Source organism: Lactuca sativa, chromosome 2 (genome assembly GCF_002870075.4).
Source record: "Lactuca sativa cultivar Salinas chromosome 2, Lsat_Salinas_v11, whole genome shotgun sequence".
NCBI lineage: Eukaryota > Viridiplantae > Streptophyta > Magnoliopsida > Asterales > Asteraceae > Lactuca > Lactuca sativa.
This window is the reverse complement of record NC_056624.2, coordinates 22,700,471-22,712,541: the sequence shown is the minus strand read 5'-3', so window position 1 is coordinate 22,712,541 and position 12,071 is coordinate 22,700,471. Positions and strand designations below refer to the sequence as shown.

Here is a 12,071-nt window from a genome sequence, read left to right as displayed (position 1 = left end):
TTTCCCAATTGCCAAAACCGGAGTTGAGTTTGGAGTAGGAGTGATAGCAACCGACTTCCCCTTAAGACCTGATTCTGCGGTCTTGAGAAGTCCCTGAAGTTTGCTGAGTGTGACCTCTTCCTTATTCATGTGATATGTCATGCGGAATTGATCATAGCACGATGGTAAGGAGTGCAAAATGATATCTATTGCAAGATCCTCAGGGAAGTTCACATTAAGCTTCAGCAAACGATCCACATACCTTTGCATTTTCTGCATGTGGCTCGTGACGGATTCCCCGTCCTTCATCATGGTTGTTATCATGGAGCAGATGATTTCATACCTCTCTTGTCTTGCACTTTGATGGTATCTTTCCATCAAATCTTGGTGCATTTCATAAGGGTAGAAATCCTCATAAGACTTTTGGAGTTCCGCTGTCATCATGGCCATCATGATGCAAGCCACTTTCGTAGCATCCCTTTCATGTGCCCGAAATTCAGCGATCTCCTGAGGAGTTGCAGTGGTCTCATCAATCTCCTTAAGCTCCTTGTCAAGGACATATTCTTTGTCCTCGTAGCGGGTAATCATCCTGATGTTTCTGATCCACTCATTGAAGTTGGATCCATCAAAGGTGACTTTCCAACACAAGTTCATAAGGGTAAAGGAGCCATTAGGATTAGAGCCAGAAGCAGCATTGTTTGAAGACATCTAAAAAGAAGAGAACAAGATTAGTTTAGATATAAGAGAGTCCTTAATAAAACACCCAAATGTAATATTAAGGCTAGGATCCAATCACAATATAATATAACTTAGAAGAGGTATGCCGTAATCTAAGCTATACCATATTTGAAAGGTAGGTGAATGACGATTCACCAATTTCCACCACGAAAACCGAAACATTTAAGTATTAGGTTTTTGATTGGTTCTTAGAAATTCCTAGATTCTTTGAGATTCAATGAACTTTTCAAAGGCATGTTTCAATCTCGAGTGTGTCCTCCAGGTTTTGTGACTGGGATGCCGAGGATCACAAAACGAGGTGTGAAGTAACCATGCAAATCACTTGGTACCCTTTAAAGTTTATCACTCAATCGATGTGCCGGTAAACCACACACGCTCCATCGATTCTATAATAAACCTTTAAGTCACCCTTTACCTACCTTGTTAAGTCCAAGTTAGTGTGCCGGTTAACCACACACGCTCCACCAACGACTTAAACAAAGTGTAAAGTGTAATTTCATGGATTAGCACCTTATTCACACTTTTCCTAAAGTAACTAAGATTGGGAATTTAATAAAACATTTAGTTACTTTATAATATTCATCATACTTTGAATGAGAATTTATAAGTCCTTGTCTTACCCGTTCGGCTAACGACCCTCCACCAGTCAAGCAAGCGGTGGGTGAGAGTGGACACCCATTAAGTCACCATTTTATAGGCAACAACCTTATACCCACCTTATAGACCGGCTTCGTGAATGAGGCGTACTAGCGGTAAGACGACTTTGTTCTTATACATATATATATAATTATTAAATCATAATAATATAAGTATAAGGGTTGAATTTTAACTTTTAAAATTCTAAGGGTTGGAACTAAAGTTTAACTTAACTTTACTTGTTCCAAAACTTGAGGGCAAGTTTTGTAAACTTTCAAACCTTTTCATTTCTTGTAACTTATGAGTTTAATAGAGTAATAAAATGAGGACTTTTCATTTTTTCTAACTCTTGTGTTCTTTTAATGGTTTTTAATCCAAGAGACTTTTGGTTTTCCATAACTTGAGGACAAGTTATGGACTCCATTAAAACACATTATGATCAAGAATTAAACTACCACATAGGTTACAAATAATTCCTATGATCATCTAAACTTCATAAGAACAAGAACATGAATATGAACACTTTCAAGAATCAAAATCACATTAAACTTTGTAATTTTGATAACTAGTTGTTGTAAATGAATTAGCAAAAACATTACACCAGCTAAAACAAGTTTTCAAGTACCAAAACAGTTTAGGGTAATGTTTCCAATCCATTTCCAGCAACTAAAGTCGAAAATCTGCACTCTGTCGACCCTACTCGCCGAGTGCATGAACCTACTCGCCGAGTAGGTTGAAGATACAAGTGAACTCGACAAGTCCCCCCATGGACTCGCCGAGTCCATTCGTCAGACAGCAAGTTTTTCGACTTTTTCCAACTTTTAATCACAAGTATCAAACAAACAGACCTAGGCTCTGATACCACTGATGGGTTTTGAGCATTCTAACACTTCCTAAGTGTACATGCAACCCTAATAAACCTTGGATCTATGTTTGTCTAAGATACATGCAAATAATTATTTTTCCAAGGCTTATATCCTAACTAGCATGGCATGGGGAACTTGAATCAAATAAAGCTAGTAGAAACACTTACCTTGTAGTTGTAGTTGATTCCTTGGAGTTTTAGAGCCTAGCACCAATAATGTGGATGCCTCAAATGAAAGTCACAAATCACCACAAACTTGGAACTTTGAGAGAATAGTCACACTTCTCTTGAAATCGGCCCTCACCTCAACATGTGTCAACTAGTGTTCACTAGCTTGATTTTAAGAGCCAAAGCCTCCTTTATATTGTGTGGTGGATTAGGGTTACATCCATGTAAACCCTAATACCCATGTCTCTTCATTTCCATGAGATCCATGGGTTAAAGCTCCATGGAGTATCCATGGACTTCTCCATCCAAGCCTAGCCCATTCCAAATAAGCATAAGCCCACACTATATAAATATAGAAGCCCATATTAAATTAGTAATATCTTTGATCACTAAATTAATCCTAGATTAATTATAGATCACTACTAATTAAATAATATGATCTTATATTAATATATTAGAACTTATAATATATTAATAAATCATAACTTGTACTATTCTCAAATATTATCCATAAATTGTTCGGGTGAAGTGCAACCCAAATGGACCATGCCGGGTCGGGTCAAGTATATACCAAATATAGTTATGGGCTTAGACACTATATCGAACAGTCTCCCACTTGGATAAGTCTAGTAACTATATTTGCATGTATAACTTCAGGAACCGATCCGCAATCGTAGCTCTTTAAACTCTGTTGAACTAGAACGCGCCATTTAGATAAGTGATCATATAATCCTCTGTTCTAGATATCAGCCGGACAAACACATGGAACATTGTCTTGCTTATTGTCCAGCATTTGTTTCCCGATTTCCGATTTGTTTGACATAGAACTCAACTGAACACATCAATTTAGTTCTGACCGGGCCCGGTACATAGGTCAAAACAAAATCATCGAGGGGCCCAGATATCAGCTTCTAATCCAAGAAGGAACAGATAAACTTCGAAGCATATGTTTGTTCTACCACTCATTGAATTACACACAAAGGCACGTTTTATAACATCGAGTTACCAATGCGTCTACGTACAATCAATGCATAACCAACTCGTAAGTAACAAATCATATCTCTAGGTTTGAAGACTTATATGATATTACCGTCTCACGATCACTCGAGATAAAATTCCATGAAGTTATTCCAGTGAGCGTGGGTTGAGTCCAATGCTCAGAACTTATGAGCACTCATGATTGTTGTAGCCATGTCCAACACCTTAGACCTCTGCAACCAATCATGACAGTCTTGATTCATACCTACTTCCGACATATGACCGACTGTGGAGGTTTGAATAATATGATATACCAAACATAATTATTCTGGAAGTCAAAACATGCAAAAGAAATATAGTAAAAGATCGACAAGAGATAGCAACACTTTACTCATAAATAAAACACCTTTTATTCATCATCAAATGTCAATTACACTTTACAAATTTCTGGGTTATCTAACTACTAAAACTTATATCATCCTTCAGCCCTATGCTCCGAGCATGCTGGAGATGCTTAAGCCTACTCAGTCCCTTCGTGAGGGGATCTGCCGGGTTCTCATCCGATGATACCCTCTTCGCCATGAGGAGTCCTTCTTCAATTCGATGTCTGATAAAATGGTATTTTCTGTCGATGTGTCTGGATCTCCCGTGATCCCTTGGTTCCTTGGCTAAGGCAACCGCACTATTGCTGTCACAGAAAATCTCCATTGGCTCTTTTATAGCTGGAACAACTCCAAGGTCTCCGATGAAGTTCTTTAGCCATATCGCCTCCTTTGCTGCCTCGCTTGCTGCTATATACTCTGATTCACAAGTGGAATCAGCCACTGTCTCCTGCTTGGAACTCTTCCAAGAAATTGCTCCTCCGTTAAGGGTAAAGACCCAGCCTGACTGAGAGCGGAAATTATCCCTATCAGTCTGGAAACTAGCATCACTATACCCTACAACTCTCAAGTCATCACTCCCACTGAAGGTAAGGACCCAGTCCTTAGTCCTTCGCAGGTACTTGAGGATATTCTTTACCGCAGTCCAGTGTTCCTTTCCAGGGTTCGCCTGATACCTGCTAACCATGCTCAAAGCAAAGGCTACATCAGGTCGAGTACACGTCATAGCATACATGATCGATCCTACAGCTGAAGCATAAGGAAATCGACTCATTTCTGCTATCTCAGCCTCAGTACTAGGGCTTTGTGTCTTACTCAACCTAGTGTTACACTGAATGGGTAACTCACCTTTCTTGGAGTTATGCATGTTGAATCTTTTCAACACTTTGTCCAAGTAGGTACTTTGACTAAGTCCAATTAGTCTTTTACTCCTGTTTCTCAAAATCTTTATCCCTAGGATATAGGCAGCTTCACCAAGGTCCTTCATAGCGAAACACTTCCCAAGCCAGGACTTTACTTCCTGCAGGGTTGGGATGTCATTTCCTATGAGTAGTATGTCATCCACATACAGTACCAAAAAACTGACTATGCTCCCACTAGCCTTGATATAGACGCAAGATTCATCTTCACTCCTCGAAAAGCCAAATTCCTTGACTTTCTCATCAAAGCAAAGATTCCACCTGCGAGGTGCCTGTTTCAATCCATAAATGGATTTCTCGAGTTTACACACTCTATTAGGGTACTCGTTGCTGACAAAACCCTTTGGCTGACTCATGTAAACATCTTCAGCCAACTTTCCATTAAGGAAAGCGGTTTTGACATCCATTTGCCATATTTCATAGTCATGAAATGCAGCTATGGCTAACAGAACCCGAATAGACTTAATCTTGGCTACTGGAGAAAAGGTCTCATCATAGTCCACTCCAGGAATTTGAGAGAAGCCCTTTGCAACCAGTCTCGCCTTATAAGTGTGTACTTTACCATCCATGTCAGTCTTCTTCTTGAAGACCCACTTGCACCCTACAGTCTTACGACCAGGTACATTCTCAACCAAGTTCCAAACTTGATTGTTATACATGGATTGTATCTCGCTATCCATGGCCTCTTTCCATTTAGCAGCCTCAGGGCCTGCCATGGCTTCCATGTAGCTGTTAGGTTCATCCAGACCTACTAGTGTCTCATCACTAATAAGTGTCTCACCTTCCGCAGTAATATGGAAACCATAGTAATGCTCAGGTGCATTCCTAACTCTCATGGAACACCTCAGAGGTACAGGCTCATCAACTGGCTCAATAGGAGTTTCCTCCTCAAGTTGAGGGCTAGTGTTTGAAGTTCCTTCACCGCTTGATTCTTGAATTTCTTCAAGATCAATTTTCCTCCCACTGTCTCCTTGGCTTATAAATTCTCTCTCTCAAAAGACTCCTCTTCTTGCTACAAAGACCACATTGTCACTAGGTCTGTAGAAGAGGTAACCAAAGGATTGTTGTGGGTAGCCGATGAAAATACACCTCTCGCTTCGAGGTTCCAGCTTATCTTGAGTCTCGCGTCTCACGAAAGCCTCACAACCCCAAATCTTGATGTGGTCTAGCTTAGGTACTTTGCCAGTCCACATCTCGTGAGGAGTTTTGGCAACTTTCTTTGTAGGGACAAGATTAAGAATATCGGTGGCAATCTCTAAGGCATACCCCCAGAATGAGATTGGTAGCGTAGCTCGACTCATCATGGAACGAACCATATCCAACAAGGTTCAATTACGCCTCTCAGCCACACCATTCAACTGTGGTGTCCTGGGAGGTGTCAATTGTGAGAAAATCCCACATTCCCTAAGATAGTCGAGGAACTCTGAACTAAGATACTCACCTCCTCGATCGGATCGAAGCATCTTAATGTTCTTGCCCAATTGATTCTCGACTTCCTGTTTAAATTCCTTAAACCTCTCGAAAGTCTCTGACTTATGCTTGATTAAGTAGACATATCCATATCTACTGTAATCATCAGTAAAAGTCAAATAATAACGATTAGCATCCCTTGTGGCATGTTTGAATGGTCCACACACATCCGTGTGTATAAGGTCCAACAAACCTTCACCCCTCTCACACGAGCCTGTGAAGGGTGACTTTGTCATTTTTCCAAGTAAGCATGATTCGCAACTATCATCTGACTTTAGGTCAAACGACTCCAAGACTCCATCCTTTTGGAGTTGGCCTATGCGTTTCTTGCTTATATGTCCAAGACGACAATGCCATAATGACGCTTTATCCAAGTTATTATTATTAGTAGAATCAATACACAAAACATTATTTCCCAAGTTATCTACAACAAATACAGCTTCATACACACCATCACAAGGTAATGCTTTAAAATAAAAAACATTATTATAGAAAACATCTATAGAACCAACTTCATTATTAAATGAAAAGGTAAACCCTTGTTTGTACAAAGCATGAAAGGAAATAATATTTCTTGCCATTCCTGGTGAATAACAACACTTATTCAAATCTAAATTAAACCCACTACTTAGCGATAAAGTATAAACTCCAATCTTGGTAACAGGTAAAGCTTTCCTATTCCCCATGATCAAGTTTATTCTTCCTTACTCCACATTCTCACTTCTTCTTAGTCCATGCAAGTCACAACAAATATGAATACCACAACCGGTATCAAGGACCCAAGACTTAGAATGGGGTGAGTTATTCGAAATGATAGTGTAAGTACCTGCATGGTTGGGTTTGACTTTCCCATCCTTCACATCCTGCTGGTACTTTGGGCAGTTCCGCTTCCAATGAGACTTTTCATGGCAATAGAAGCATTCAGGCTCTTTTGGGTCAGAAGAAGGAGTGACGAAACCTTTCTTGGTTCCACTTGAAGAAGAGCCATCATGGGTCCGAGCCTTGGTACCCTTCGAGGATCTCTTTCTCTTCCTCCATCGATTTTTCCCAATTGCCAAAACCGGAGTTGAGTTTGGAGTAGGAGTGATAGCAACCGACTTCCCCTTAAGACCTGATTCTGCGGTCTTGAGAAGTCCCTGAAGTTTGCTGAGTGTGACCTCTTCCTTATTCATGTGATATGTCATGCGGAATTGATCATAGCACGATGGTAAGGAGTGCAAAATGATATCTATTGCAAGGTCCTCAGGGAAGTTCACATTAAGCTTCAGCAAACGATCCACATACCTTTGCATTTTCTGCATGTGGCTCGTGACGGATTCCCCGTCCTTCATCATGGTTGTTATCATGGAGCAGATGATTTCATACCTCTCTTGTCTTGCACTTTGATGGTATCTTTCCATCAAATCTTGGTGCATTTCATAAGGGTAGAAATCCTCATAAGACTTTTGGAGTTCCGCTGTCATCGTGGCCATCATGATGCAAGCCACTTTCGTAGCATCCCTTTCATGTGCCCGAAATTCAGCGTTCTCCTGAGGAGTTGCAGTGGTCTCATCAATCTCCTTAAGCTCCTTGTCAAGGACATATTCTTTGTCCTCGTAGCGGGTAATCATCCTGATGTTTCTGATCTACTCATTGAAGTTGGATCCATCAAAGGTGACTTTCCCACACAAGTTCATAAGGGTAAAGGAGCCATTAGGATTAGAGCCAGAAGCAGCATTGTTTGAAGACATCTAAAAAGAAGAGAACAAGATTAGTTTAGATATAAGAGAGTCCTTAATAAAACACCCAAATGTAATATTAAGGCTAGGATCCAATCACAATATAATATAACTTAGAAGAGGTATGCCGTAATCTAAGCTATACCATATTTGAAAGGTAGGTGAATGACGATTCACCAATTTCCACCACGAAAACCGAAACATTTAAGTATTAGGTTGTTGATTGGTTCTTAGAAATTCCTAGATTCTTTGAGATTCAATGAACTTTTCAAAGGCATGTTTCAATCTCGAGTGTGCCCTCCAGGTTTTGTGACTGGGATGCCGAGGATCACAAAACGAGGTGTGAAGTAACCATGCAAATCACTTGGTACCCTTTAAAGTTTATCACTCAATCGATGTGCCGGTAAACCACACACGCTCCATCGATACTATAATAAACCTTTAAGTCACCCTTTACCTACCTTGTTAAGTCCAAGTTAGTGTGCCGGTTAACCACACACGCTCCACCAACGACTTAAACAAAGTGTAAAGTGTAATTTCATGGATTAGCACCTTATTCACATTTTTCCTAAAGTAACTAAGATTGGGAATTTAATAAAACATTTAGTTACTTTATAATATTCATCATACTTTGAATGAGAATTTATAAGTCCTTGTCTTACCCGTTCGGCTAACGACCCTCCACCAGTCAAGCAAGCGGTGGGTGAGAGTGGACACCCATTAAGTCTCCATTTTATAGGCAACAACCTTATACCCACCTTATAGACCGGCTTCGTGAATGAGGCGTACTAGCGGTAAGACGAATTTGTTCTTATACATATATATATAATTATTAAATCATAATAATATAAGTATAAGGGTTGAATTTTAACTTTTAAAATTCTAAGGGTTGGAACTAAAGTTTAACTTAACTTTACTTGTTCCAAAACTTGAGGGCAAGTTTTGTAAACTTTCAAAACTTTTCATTTCTTGTAACTTATGAGTTTAATAGAGTAATAAAATGAGGACTTTTCATTTTTTCTAACTCTTGTGTTCTTTTAATGGTTTTTAATCCAAGAGACTTTTGGTTTTCCATAACTTGAGGACAAGTTATGGACTCCATTAAAACACATTATGATCAAGAATTAAACTACCACATAGGTTACAAATAATTCCTATGATCATCTAAACTTCATAAGAACAAGAACATGAATATGAACACTTTCAAGAATCAAAATCACATTAAACTTTGTAATTTTGATAACTAGTTGTTGTAAATGAATTAGCAAAAACATTACACCAGCTAAAACAAGTTTTCAAGTACCAAAACAGTTTAGGGTAATGTTTCCAATCCATTTCCAGCAACTAAAGTCGAAAATCTGCACTCTGTCGACCCTACTCGCCGAGTGCATGAACCTACTCGCCGAGTAGGTTGAAGATACAAGTGAACTCGACGAGTCCCCCCATGGACTCGCCGAGTCCATTCGTCAGACAGCAAGTTTTTCGACTTTTTCCAACTTTTAATCACAAGTATCAAACAAACAGACCTAGGCTCTGATACCACTGATGGGTTTTGAGCATTCTAACACTTCCTAAGTGTACATGCAACCCTAATAAACCTTGGATCTATGTTTGTCTAAGATACATGCAAATAATTATTTTTCCAAGGCTTATATCCTAACTAGCATGACATGGGGAACTTGAATCAAATAAAGCTAGTAGAAACACTTACCTTGTAGTTGTAGTTGATTCCTTGGAGTTTTAGAGCTTAGCACCAATAATGTGGATGCCTCAAATGAAAGTCACAAATCACCACAAACTTGGAACTTTGAGAGAATAGTCACACTTCTCTTGAAATCGGCCCTCACCTTAACATGTGTCAACTAGTGTTCACTAGCTTGATTTCAAGAGCCAAAGCCTCCTTTATATAGTGTGGTGGATTAGGGTTACATCCATGTAAACCCTAATACCCATGTCTCTTCATTTCCATGAGATCCATGGGTTAAAGCTCCATGGAGTATCCATGGACTTCTCCATCCAAGCCTAGCCCATTCCGAATAAGCATAAGCCCACACTATATAAATATAGAAGCCCATATTTAATTAGTAATATCTTTGATCACTAAATTAATCCTAGATTAATTATAGATCACTACTAATTAAATAATATGATCTTATATTAATATATTAGAACTTATAATATATTAATAAATCATAACTTGCACTATTCTCAAATATTATCCATAAATTGTTCGGGTGAAGTGCAACCCAAATGGACCATGCCGGGTCGGGTCAAGTATATACCAAATATAGTTATGGGCTTAGACACTATATCCAACAATTTTTACATTTTTGTTGGACTAGTTTAGGTTATTCATGGATCAAGGCTTTTAATTCATTTCATTCTAGGCCCAAAATAGCCCAAAATGTTGAAATAAATGATTATGGGTCAAATTAGAGCCCAATTAGGGTTCTAAGCCCTTGATAGTCAAATTGGAAGCTTATTGGTCCATTTGGGTCCAATAAGGAAGTCCTAGTCCAAAATGGACCTAAACAAGAACTTCTATTATTTCCAATTGTTTGATGACTATTTGTAGTATTTGTATGATGTATTTGATTGAAGTTTTTGATGTCATAATAATAGGTATCACCCATGCTCTTAAGTTTTTGATTCAACATTTACTTGAATATAGTGATTACAAGACACAAAATTTCTAGTTGTGACAAATGACAGACAATTGAATATTAGTAGCCTAGCCTTTGTATCATCAAAACAAGCAGGTACTATCAGCACATTATACTTTCTGATATCTAACCAATTATAAATAGCATTAAAGAGAAAACAATGAAAGACAGGGGATGGAAGCAAAATAGAAAGTGCTATTTGTACCTGGTAAAGCTTTTAAGACATAAAGAAACCCATGAAAAGGAATTTACTGGCTTCTGACTACCTCGTTAATCAAAATAGAAAAGGTTGTAGGTGTTGATCATAAGTATTTCAGCTAACCATCAAGGGCAACAACGCCTTCTGTTTCTTTTCTTCTTTCTTATCAATTTCACAATCCCAATTGTAGTCCTTCTTCCCTGTAAAATGAAGCAAACAAAACAGAATCCTTATAATTTTTGATGTCTTATTTTCCCAGTAAACTCAAACATCCAAACATCCCAGTATTCATTGATACTGGTCGACACAAACAAAAAAGAAAAAAGAAGAAGAATACGACCTGTGAGGTTCAAGAAAACCCCATCCGTTTACCTTCAATCACCGAAGACCACCACAGCTTCATTCTTCTTCTTCCTTCGATCTATCCAAACCCTAGAGGTCCTCCCATTCGTTCTCAATGACCACTGTAGATGGAGTAGAATCCGACGAGACCAAGAGAGGCTCCCACTGTTTTCATCGATCAGGCCTCCACCCAAACCTTTCCTCCCTCCGTTTATTTCATCGAAATCAGACATGAACCCGACTCATTTACCCTGATTTTTACCGATGATGGAGTCTAAGAAGCCAAGGAAGGCTCACCGGGAACCGATAATTTCCTCCTCCTCCTCACGAATGGATCGATCATCTTGATCTACCAGTCGCTACTTGCCCTACTCCATCGGACTAGTTGAGTCCCCTCCCTACGTGTAATCTGCTGGCGACAAGGAAGAACAACCAAGGAGACCGCCGGAGCGTCCCCCCCCGCTACGGCAGATAAGAGAAGCGTCGCTGCTTCTCCATTCTCCTTTCGTCAAATCGATCCCACAGCAGAGGTGTTTCCCCTTTCTCGATTGATTTCCATCATCGAGCCACCATGGCTGCTTGCGCTCCCATCTTCCTTGCTCATTAAATGAATCATGACCACCAGACCAAAACTCCCGCTACCTTCATCATTCTGATTCCCCTTTTCGATTTATGTGTGGAGATTAAGAATCAAACGAGAATCAAGATTTTAATTCTTAATATTGAGAATTGAGAGTATAATACTGAATTAGGGCTTTTTATGACAATTTCAACATCAAGTAGGAGATATGGTGGTTCCAGTGCGTATAAGTAAATGAGCCTTGATCGATGTCAACGAACGGGGAAGAATCGGTGGTGGCGGTCGGAGTGCAAGGGAAAGAAGCAAGCAACACTCGATGTAGGGAGGCGGAGGAAGACCGGAGAAGATTTTTGTGGTCAAAGAACACACCCATAGCTAAAGAGGGGATACAAGGAAGGAAGGCGGGTTTTCTTATTATTTTTTATTTCCTTTTCC

General features: G+C 39.4%; 1 pseudogene; it reads right to left on the bottom strand.

Moving 5' to 3' along the window:
• Positions 1–11,117, bottom strand: part of LOC111917719 (NADPH--cytochrome P450 reductase 1-like) — a 30,315-nt pseudogene extending 19,198 nt beyond the window's left edge.
• Between the last annotated feature and the right edge of the window lie 954 nt (positions 11,118–12,071).